The sequence below is a fragment of the Vicia villosa genome, unplaced genomic scaffold, assembly GCF_029867415.1.
Source record: "Vicia villosa cultivar HV-30 ecotype Madison, WI unplaced genomic scaffold, Vvil1.0 ctg.002005F_1_1, whole genome shotgun sequence".
Lineage (NCBI taxonomy): Eukaryota > Viridiplantae > Streptophyta > Magnoliopsida > Fabales > Fabaceae > Vicia > Vicia villosa.
In genome coordinates, this window is record NW_026705808.1 from 249694 (window position 1) to 260888 (window position 11195).

The following is an 11195-nucleotide window of genomic DNA, read 5'->3' on the forward strand; positions in this document are numbered from 1 at the left end:
GCCACTTGTTAGACGCTAGGCTTAAGGATCTAGAGGGGGGGTGAATAGATCTCTCAGAGTTTTTCGGAATTATTTCAAACTTAAGCGAAAGCGGTTCTGAATCGACTCGCGTCTATTCCGGACCGCTATTGAAAAGGTTGTATATGTGATAAAACCACAAAATAATTGGGATTAACAATGAAAGGATATACTATTGAAGCAATTCGTTACACCAATGAAAAACGATTAACTTCTATTTTGATAAACTTTGTTTCCAATGCTTTGATAATGGATGAAGCAAAAAGACAAACACTTGGTGATAATATTCAAATTGATTGTGATTCAATGTGTGGTGAATTGTGATGTTTACACGAGTTCTTAATACACAATTTTAACACTTGAATCGTTGATCAATTTGCAATTATAACCAAATATGAACAGAACGTAAATGAAAAGATAAAAGCGATAACAACACGATATTTGTTCAGGCAGTTCGTCGATCGTCCTCGCTACGACTACATCTGCCCCCAATTCCAAACGGGAATTGGGAAGTCTTCCATTATTATTGAAAGCAGTTTATACAAAGAAGATAACAAAGCGATAAACAATAAACCGATTTTGTCGATCCTTTGAATCTTCTTCCCCCTTAATCTTGAGCCAGATCAAGGTCTTCCAAGAGCTTCACTTTGATCCCTTTCTGCAGTGTCTTGAGTTGCTTGAACCCTTGTTCTTCAATCTTCACACTCAGCTGGATCCTTGATGAAGCCTCTTGATAAAAACCCCCAAAATTCACCAATCTTGGAGGACAAAACCCGTAGATTTTATTCACCAAAAACCCCACAAATCTTCACCCACTAGGAATCTTCAATTCCGTTCCATGGACGTTATCGATCTTGAACGTAAACCCTCAACGCAAAAATGATTGTGTGTAGTTGTGTTGGAGTTGTGTCGATGATCGAAGATGAGAAGCCTTTGTGTATCTTTCAGTTGTTGGTGTTCATTCTTCAATAATTGACATTAGATAATATATATGAGAGCTGGTCAGTTGGAGCATAGCAGATCTGCAATTTTGGCCTTTTTGAGCAAATAGGTCGACCTATTGTAGTGCTTAGGTCGACCTAACAGAACTGGACTCAACTTGGATGAAATTCTTGCCAGTTAGGTCGACCTGTTGAAGGTTTAGGTCGACCAGAATTCTGTTGAAACATGTTCTGAAGACTTTTCTTCATTTTAGGTCGACCTAGTTGTTATGTGAGTCGGCCTAACAGTGAGGTGTGTAAATTTCATCATTTTAGGTCGACCTGGAGTGTGAGTAGGTCGACCTATCTGTGGCATTTCTGAATCTTCCTTGTTTTCCTTGTTTTGAGTCGACCTAGATGCAGAGCAGATCGACCTGATTTGTCTTGAATAGCCAAACTTGCTTTTCCTTGAGTTCTTTTGCTTGTGCCTTGTTGCTTGTTTGCTTGTGGAGTTTGCCATGGATCAAAAACTCCTTTGTGAGTGTGGACTTGTATTCACAATGACCCAGGCCAAAATCCAGGCCACGCGTAAGCATTGTGTCAAACACATGGCGTGCCATATTGGAAGCAGCTTATTGAGCTCTAAGGATGTGCTATGAATGCAAACTTGGTCTCATTCTAACCTCCTCCATTCCCTCTACCTAACAATACAAGAATCATGGAAATTGGATGGATATTGAACAAATGACAAAGCCTCAAAGTCACACCCTTGCCAAGTCACGTTTTGATAAGGACATGGGCACAAACTCAGGGCACGCGCGAAGCAATTGATCAAACATGTAGCGTGCCATTTTCAAGACTGATTTTAAGGAATTATAAGCATCCTACTGACTCAAACCCAGCTTTACCGCTTTCTACTCCATGCTCTCTTTTGACGAATACTAGTCTTGTGACTTTTCATTAAGTAAGGAGTGAAATATGAAGCCTCAAAGTGACACCTTTAAACAAGTCAATATGACGGGTGTCTGGCTGGCTCGTGGCAAGGTCAGGCGCTCGGGTGGGTCAGTTTGTGCCAGCCAATGTTTGATGTCATTTAAACTAAATTCAAGACCTCATCTCAAGACAACCCCAACATGGATCTTTCTCTCTTCCACACCCTCTTTAAATTGATACCAAATGTGGATCCATTGGTGATCTATGGATGAAATTATAAGCCTCTAAAGTGAGCCTCACGAATGGTGAGTGGGCAAGGCAAGTTGCATTTTCTGGTTCCACACTTAGCCATACAGCTTCTTAAATTCAAAAAGCATGCAAAAACCTTACTACAAATGTCAAAACGTGTTCATTAAGTAGAAGAGAGGCTAGAATACAATACACCACACCATACACTTCCATGAACACTCACCCTATATAAGTCATAAACACTTCACAAATCACGGGGACACCATCCATTTTTTGTTTTCCAGTTTCACACTCTCACTTTCCATTCTCTCAAGAGCTCTCCTCTCATTTTTCTCTCCTCTCTTCGGTTCTCTCTCTCCCCTTCCCTCCCATCACTCACCTTCAAAAAGTTTGTTACACCTTGTAACAAACTTTAACAACCTTTAACCACTTTCAACCACCACCTTCACCATCGTCAAACCTCCATCTCCAACTAGGGCTCAACCGAATCTCTTGCTCCTTCTCCCCAACCTTAATCTCCATCGTTCACCTAGTTTCAGAAGCTGCAACCATCATTGCCATGGCTACCGAACCAACAACATCACCTCTGTTATGACTTCATCTGGAGCCACGCTTTACTCTCCTACCATTGCGCTTTGAAGCAGAACATCAGCATCTTCGTCTTGTTCGTGTGGTGACAAAGCTGAGGAGTTTCTTTATTTTATTAAACTCAAGAACTCGTTCCAAGTAAGTATTCTGAAACTTCTTTGCATCCAAGATAACATGTAGTAGATCCATAAGCGTTCGTATTCCTCTGTGTGTTCTTAAAATTCGATCTCTGTTTGCATGAAATGAATGATGTTCGAACGTATAAATTACATGTTTAGATTCTATGCGACATGACGATCGTTTCAGTGTAATTTCCTCGCATTTTCATGGAGTTTGTGGTAGTTAGGGTTACGTGTATTGCTTTCGGTTAGGGCTTAAGAGGACATATTAATGAAAACAAATGCTAGATTTGGATTCTACACGCGAAATTGAGTCGGACAGCGGTGGTCTAAGTTTTTTCTGAGCATATGGTGGTGGTCCGGTGGCGGAGCTTGCCGGAGAAGACGACCGGAGTGGAATCTTCGGGGTCTGTTGTGTTTTATTCTCTCCCTCCGTTTTGCATAGGTGGCAGCACATTACTGGTCCATGTCCCCATTAATTTGCTATTTTATTTTATTCATATCATTGGAAACGTTCGGTGGCTCACTCTGATTGGCTGGTTCAGTTTTTTGTCCTCACATGACTTAAAATTTGGCTGACCCATTGATACAAGGTCTTTATGCATGCTATGTGCCACGTTACATTTTCAACAAAAACCTTAGTCTACTTAATAAATGCTGAAGCAAAAACAACTAAAACAAATGAAATAAATGTGGATCAAATAGAAGTGAGAGCGTTGGGCCTCACGCGCTCTAGGCCTAGAACTTTTCTGGAATCACACCCCTTCATTGCTGGTGTACACGTTTGTAATGTGGATTAGGCCTGAGCGTCCCTGCCATCCGCACCCTCTGTTTCAGGCCCTGTTTTTGCTTGTAACTAATTCTAGTTCATATTAAAATTGCTGATGCACCCCCCTGCAGTTTAGAATCTCAATTTTATTTTAATTTTGTTTTCTTTTTCTTTTAATTCATAATTCCTTTTTAACTCAAACATAAAAATACATAAAATTTGTTCTTAGGTATTTTAGGGTATGTGAATAATTGTCATAATCTTTGTCGTTTTTTTAATTGTTTTAATACCTTTAATAATTCATTTCTTTGACAATATACTTGTATTTTTTTGCTTTGATTCCTTTTGTAAATAATTTTGGATAGAATTTTAATTGAACCTTTCATGTTTACTTTATATGTTCCTTGATGAATTGTGTAGTTTTTGTCTATTATTTACGATACATTTACGCAATTTATAGTGATCAGTAAACTTAGAATTTCCCTTGTATAAACAACATTAGATTAGAAAATAGGTTTAGTTCCCTTCTCATTTTCTTTTTCTTTTTTAACCTTAAAAAATCTAATAAATATCGACAAGGATCATACCGTTACTATTTCCCATAGTAGGAAAGAAATGATTGGGGTGTAGGCCCCGGTGTATTTCTTTTCTACTTAGCGGCAAAGAAATGATTGAGGTGTAGGCCTCGGTGTATTTCTTAGCCGCTATTTAGAGAAACGATTGAGGTGTAGGCCTTGATGTGCATTCTCTAAATATTCAAAAAAACTTTTTTTTGTATGATCTAAGTCACAAATAAATTCCCTTAAAAAACACCAACCAAAAACACTTAAAATACTAATAAATGGTCAGACTTAAAGCAAAGTAAGGAAGTGATGCAAAGCCTTGTAGTGGGTTTTTTCATCATGGAATTACCCTAAAAGACACAAACCAATCATTTCTTTTTCTTTCGCCTCGTTGGCACCTATGGGCACTGTTATTTCCGCTCGATCGCATCGTAGGTCGTCCCTTATGCAAGAGTGCGAATGTTAACTTCGCCCAACTAAAAAACACAAAAACAAACAGGAAATCTTGAGTCGAGCTATGGTAACTCTGATTCCTGAAAAGGATACGTAGGCAGCGGGGTAGGGCCCGTGCGAGTATAATTCTTTCTTTTCCCTACATTTTGCATTCATTCGCATATAGACATAAACATAGTACACACCCTTTAGATAGAAACAAACATAGGTGGATACCATCGAGTACGATGGGCGTGAGGGGTGCTAACACCTTCCCCTCGCGTAACCGACTCCCGTACCTTGATTCTCTGGTCGCAAGAACCTTTCTTATCCTTTGTTAGGTTTTCTGATATTCCTTTCCCTTATGGGATAAATATATTAATGGCGACTCTGTTCATTTTTCGCGAGCGTGCGACAACGAGAGCTTGGAAGGAGGTAGAATTTCCAAAATTACACCAAGGTTCCATGACGGTGGCAGAGTTTGCATCAAATTTTGGGATATGGCAACCTACTCTAGCCAAGCCCTTTATGCTCCTGATGAATGTTGGAAGATTAACCAATTCAATATAGGACTTCGAGGAGAGATAGACTACTGTGTAGATCAGTAGCGTTATAACACTTATATAGAGCTACTTGAACAACGTTACATCATTGAGCAGAGTTTGAAGAAAAATCCAACAGGAGAAGGAGCAAGCTAGATAGAGTCGAGGTGACCATAGGAAGACTAATCAACATCTAAAACTAAAAGGGTCAACTTCCAAGGAGAAACAAGTTCATGGCATGGGAGCAATGTAACCACCTCAGTGCAAGATTTGCAAGAAGCCTCACAGTGGAGTGTATTTTTTTGGTTCCTTGATGACGCAAAAACATATAATATATTTTGACCTGATCCACATGTGTTGACTCAAAAAAATTTAACTTTATTTATAAAACTATTATTTTCAACTTCAACTTAAAAGTAGAAGGGGAAGTACAAGAGACACCTTTCCAAGCCTTGGAGATTGTGTCAGTCGATAGACTCCCTGTGGTCGAAAACAAGAGGGGACCTGGAGCACCCCTCTCGTCCTTAAATGATGCCAAGGCTTTCCTAGAAGCTGGTGTTCCCCATGGTGCTTGGGGCAAGTTGATCGATGTTTACGAGAAGCGAGACAAGTATGGTCTTGGGTATCAATCATCTTCTTCCACTCAGTTCAGCCATATCCATGGAAAAAAGGTGATCCCTCCAATCTCCTAGGTGTTCGTCAGCGCCAATACTAGTTCTGAAGGTCAGGTTCTCGCCGTGGATGATGATGATGAAGAAGATCTCTCCAGATTCATTTGCCAAGCTGCGCCCGGACAGGAACTCAGCAACTAGACCATAGTGGACATCCCCAGAGTCATTTTTATGGAGATGTAATTTCCCTGTTTCGATAAATCATGTGTCTCGCCCCAGGCATATTGATAGCTTGTATAAAAAGGGGCCCCCATGTGTTTCACTCTGTTTAATGATGAATAAAAATCGCATTTCCGCATACAATTACTGCTCCATTTCTTTCATTTTTATTTTTGTTTAAAAACTTTTTCAAAAAATAATAAATGGCAAAGTTTTTTCTCTTTTTTCATTTCCTCTATGTGATGCATTCTAAAGCATAAATCATCCATCGTGCAGATCCGGCTCGGATTCCATAAAAAATGATAATGTTACAGTTCCACGTCTTGATATCCTTGAGAATCCAATTGACCAAGCTGATGAAGATAGTGGGGAAGATTGTGAAGTCCCTGAGGAATTGGCAAGACTATTGAGACAAGAAGAGAAATCTATTCAGCCACATCAAGAAGCCATAGATATCATCAATCTCGGTACAGAAGAAGCAAAGAAAGAAGTCAAGATAGGTGCCTCTTTGAAAAGTGATGTAAAGAGAAGGTTGATTGAGTTGCTTCAAGAATATGTTGATATCTTAGCCTGGTCGTATAAAGACATGCCTGGTTTAGACACTGATATCGTTATGCATAGGTTACCGCTCAAACCAGAATGTCTGCCTGTAAAGCAAAAACCGCGAAGAACTCGACCTGATATGGCTTTGAAAATCAAAGAGGAAGTTGAAAAACAGTTTAAGGCTGGTTTCTTATCTGTGTGTGAATATCCTCCTTGGATTGCAAACAATGTACCTGTTCCTAAGAAGGACAGAAAGGTGCACATGTGTGTCGACTATCGATATCTGAATAGGGCAAGTCCGAAAGATGATTTCCCTCTGCCTCATATTGATGTACTTGTCGACAATACTGCTCAGTATTCGGTATTCTCATTCATGGACGGCTTTTCTGGCTATAATCAAATAAAGATGGCTCCTGAAGACATGACCAAGACTACTTTTACCACTCCATGGGGTACATATTGTTATAAAGTAATGCCTTTTGGTCTTAAGAATGCCGGTGGAACGTATCAACGAGCGATGGTGACCCTTTTCCATGACATGATCCATAAGGAGATTGAGGTGTACGTCGATGATATGATCGCAAAGTCTCAAACTAAGGAGGAACACTTGGTATATCTTGAGAAACTGTTTGCTCGTCTGCGAAAATTCAAGTTAGGCTTAATCCAAATAAGTGCACTTTTGAAGTGCGATCTGGAAAATTACTTGGATTCATTGTGAGCCAACGAGGGATTGAGGTCGACCCTGATAAAGTAAAAGCAATACAGAATATGCCAGCACCGAAGAATGAAAAGGAAGTTCGAGGGTTCCTTGGGAGATTGAATTACATAGCCAGGTTCATTTCTCATCTCATTGACACTTGTGAACCCATCTTTAAATTGCTGCGCAAGAATCAAGATGTCCGTTGGGATGATCACTGTCAAGAAGCCTTCGAAAAGATCAAACAGTACCTCCAAGAGCCACCAATTCTCATGCCTCCAGTTCCTGGGAAGCCGCTTCTTATGTACCTAACTGTGCTTGAAGGATCTATGGGATGTGTGATGGGCCAGCATGACGAGTCCGGTCGAAAAGAGTGCGCCATTTATTACCTGAGCAAAAAGTTTACCGATTGTGAATCCCGTTACTCACTACTCGAGAAAACTTGCTGCGCTTTGGTATGGGCCGCTCGCCGACTGAGGCAGTATATGTTGACTCACACCACTTTATTGATCTCCAAAATGGACCCGATAAAGTACATCTTCAAAAAGCCGGCACTTATAGGCAGACTAGCACGATGGCAAATGCTTTTATCAGAGTATGACATTCAGTATGTCGCACAAAAGGCCATCAAAGGAAGTGTTCTAGCAGATCATCTCGCTCATCAGCCATTGGAGGAATATTAGTCAATGAAGTTTGACTTTCCTGATGAGGACATCATGAAACTAGATGATGATGAAGGACCCGAACCAGGGGAGCGATTGACTCTCACGTTCGATGGTGCCTCAAATGCTATGGGCCACGGTATTGGGGCAGTTTTAACTTCTCCTCGTCAGACTCACATTCCTTTCACGGCCAGAATATGTTTTGATTGCACGAATAATGTGGCAGAATACGAAGCTTGTGTGATGGGCCTCGAGGCAGCCATCAATATGAGAATCAAGATCCTTGAAGTTTATGGGGATTCTGCCTTGGTCATACATCAGATACGAGGTGATTGGGAGACACGACACCCCAATTTAGTTCCTTATCGGGACTATATCTTGGAGTTGTTGCCCTCTTTCGAGGAAGTCACTTTCGATCATATTCCCCGAGAAGAAAATCAGTTGGCAGATGCTTTGGCTACTTTGGCAGCAATGTTCAGAGTTAGCTACCCCAATGAAGCACCTAACATAAGGATACTCCGTTACAAAGAGCCCGCACATGTATTCCCTGCTCATTGTCTCACCACTGAAGAGGTGTACGATGAAAAGCCTTGGTATTACGACATCAAAAGGTATGTTGAGAAGCAAGAGTATCTCGAAGATGCTACAATTGGTGATAAGCGAACACTTTGAAGATTAGCATCCAAATTCTTCTTGTCAGGAGACGTCCTGTACAAAAGAAACTATGATTCAGTTTTGCTCAAATGCGTGGATAGACACGAAGCAGAATTGATCATGCGAGAGATTCATGAGGGATCTTTTGGAACTCATGCCAGTGGACATTCTATGGCTAAAAAGATCTTGCGAGCAGGGTATTATTGGATGACAATAGAAAGTGATTGTTATGTGTACGTGAAGAAGTGTCACAAATGCCAAGTGTATGCAGACAGGATTCATGCTCCTCCAACTCCTTTGAATGTTCTGACATCACCATGGCCCTTTGCTATGTGGGGCATCGACATGATCAGACGAATTGAGCCACAAGCTTCGAATGGACACATATTTATTCTTATTGCTATCGACTACTTCACCAAATGGGTTGAAGCTGCTTCTTACAAGAACGTAACCAAGCAAGTCGTCACTCGCTTCATCAAGAAAGAGATCATATGCCGATATAGGGTTCCAAACAAAATCATCATTGATAATGGGTCCAATCTTAATAACAAGATGATGATAGAGCTGTGCGAAGTGTTCAAGATTGAACATCACAATTCATCACCCTATCGGCCAAAGATGAATGGCGCAGTCGAAGCCGCCAACAAGAACATAAAGAAGATCATCCAGAAAATGGTTAGAACGCACAAGGACTGGCATGAGATGTTACCGTTCGCCCTGCATGGCTATCGAACTTCGGTTTGTTCTTCAACTGGGGCAACTCCTTTCTCTCTTGTCTATGGCATGGAAGTTGTTCTTCCCGTTGAAATAGAAATTCCTTCGTTGAGGGTCTTGATGGATACCAAACTTGATGAAATAGAATGGGTTCAGACGAGGCTCGATCACCTCAATCTAATTGAGGAGAAACGCTTATCTGCTTTTTGCCATGGTCAGTTGTACCAAAAGAGGATCAAGAAAGCGTATGACAAGAAAATTTGGCCTCGAGAATTCTGCACAGGTGACCTGGTTGTAAGGAAGATCTTGCCAATTAACACCGATCCAAGGGGAAAATGGACTCCAAACTATGAAGGACCATACATTATGAAGAAAGCATTCTCAGGTGGTGCTTTAATCCTGACAAAGATGGATGGGGAAGACGTTCCACTTCCAATCAATTCAGACTCAGTCAAAAAATACTACGCATAAAAGACCCGCTAAATTGAAAACTCGAAAGAGCAACTTAGGCTATAATGGGCATCCCGGTGGACATAAAAATGGAAAAGTCCAGGAAAAAATTAGGGATAAAACAAAAAGAACTACCCGCTAAGTCGAAAACCCGAAAAGGCGACTTAGGCAAAAATGGGTATCCCGCTGGATTGAAAACCCGAAAGGGCGGTCCAGGCAAAAGTTAGGTATCAAAAGCGAGAGGCTGCAGTCTGAATATCCTTCACATATCCCACTATACGCTTTGGCAAGCGGACAAACCAATTCAACCACTACGCTTCTAAAGCAAAGCATTGAGAAGATCAAGGATATGGGAACTGTAGCAATACCAGTTTTAATGGAAATTCGAGCATTTCTCTTTGCCATTTTGCCTATCGTGCCTTTATTTTTCCTTTTGCAACTACCTCATTTAGGAGTTACTTCCTAAAGCCTATTCATAGGCATGCCATCAATAAAACGATCCTTTTTCTAAAAAGCTTTCCTTGTTACTTTCCATTTTTCGTATGCGATGTGTGATTTAATTCGTTATTAAACATTGCATTGAAAACATGGGGGAATAATGGTCATAAGCCGAAATGAAACATGATGTTACATAAACATAAAAGTGCTCTAAAGGGCACCATTCGCATCCAAATGTTGTTTTTCTGTGCAGGTTGGAGGTTCTGCTGGTCACCCTGACCCATCTCATATCACGAAGGTCGTCATCATCCCGCGTGAAAGTTCAAGCGTGTAATTCATCAGTACTGGTATGCATTGGGCACCTAGAGAAGTCCATGTCCTCTCCTCCGGACAGTAAACGAAGAAGGGCCCTTCAAGATCGTGATCCCCCAAGCAGTTCAGGATGTAGGGAAAGTCAGGCGAGGTCACGTCTTCCCCAACGAAGCTATGTTCTAATCCTCAGCACAGTTGCCAATAATCTTTGGTACTGTAAGGTTTCCAACGCCCACTCGTATTGGCATTCCAAGAAAATAACCAACGGACCCCAATGATCCTGCTCCACTATCTCACCAAGGCCTTTATTTGGCACTCTGCATATAGTATCCATTGCATATAACATTGCATCCTCAAAGCGTAGCATATCCATCAAGGTGGATCATTACGTCATACAAAATTCAAACATGCATACAAAAGCATAAGCCAGATAATCATACTCGACACTCAATCAAGACAATGACACATCCCCACAGAGATGTTATCCTTACAAATCCCGATTGATATATGTTATCGCATTGTGAACCACCGCAAGCCACGGTCCTAATACCTGGTGTTCTCAATCCCCAGCGAGTCCATTAATCAAACATCTTATTGTGTATAGCTCTCCAAACACTCGTCTATGTTATTCTTTGATGCTCGTCTGTATCTTCCTTCGATACTCGTATGTATCGAGTCAAACACTCGTCTGTGTTATTCTTTGATGCTCGTCTGTATCTTCCTTCGATACTCGTCTGTATCGGGTCCAACACTCGTCTGTGT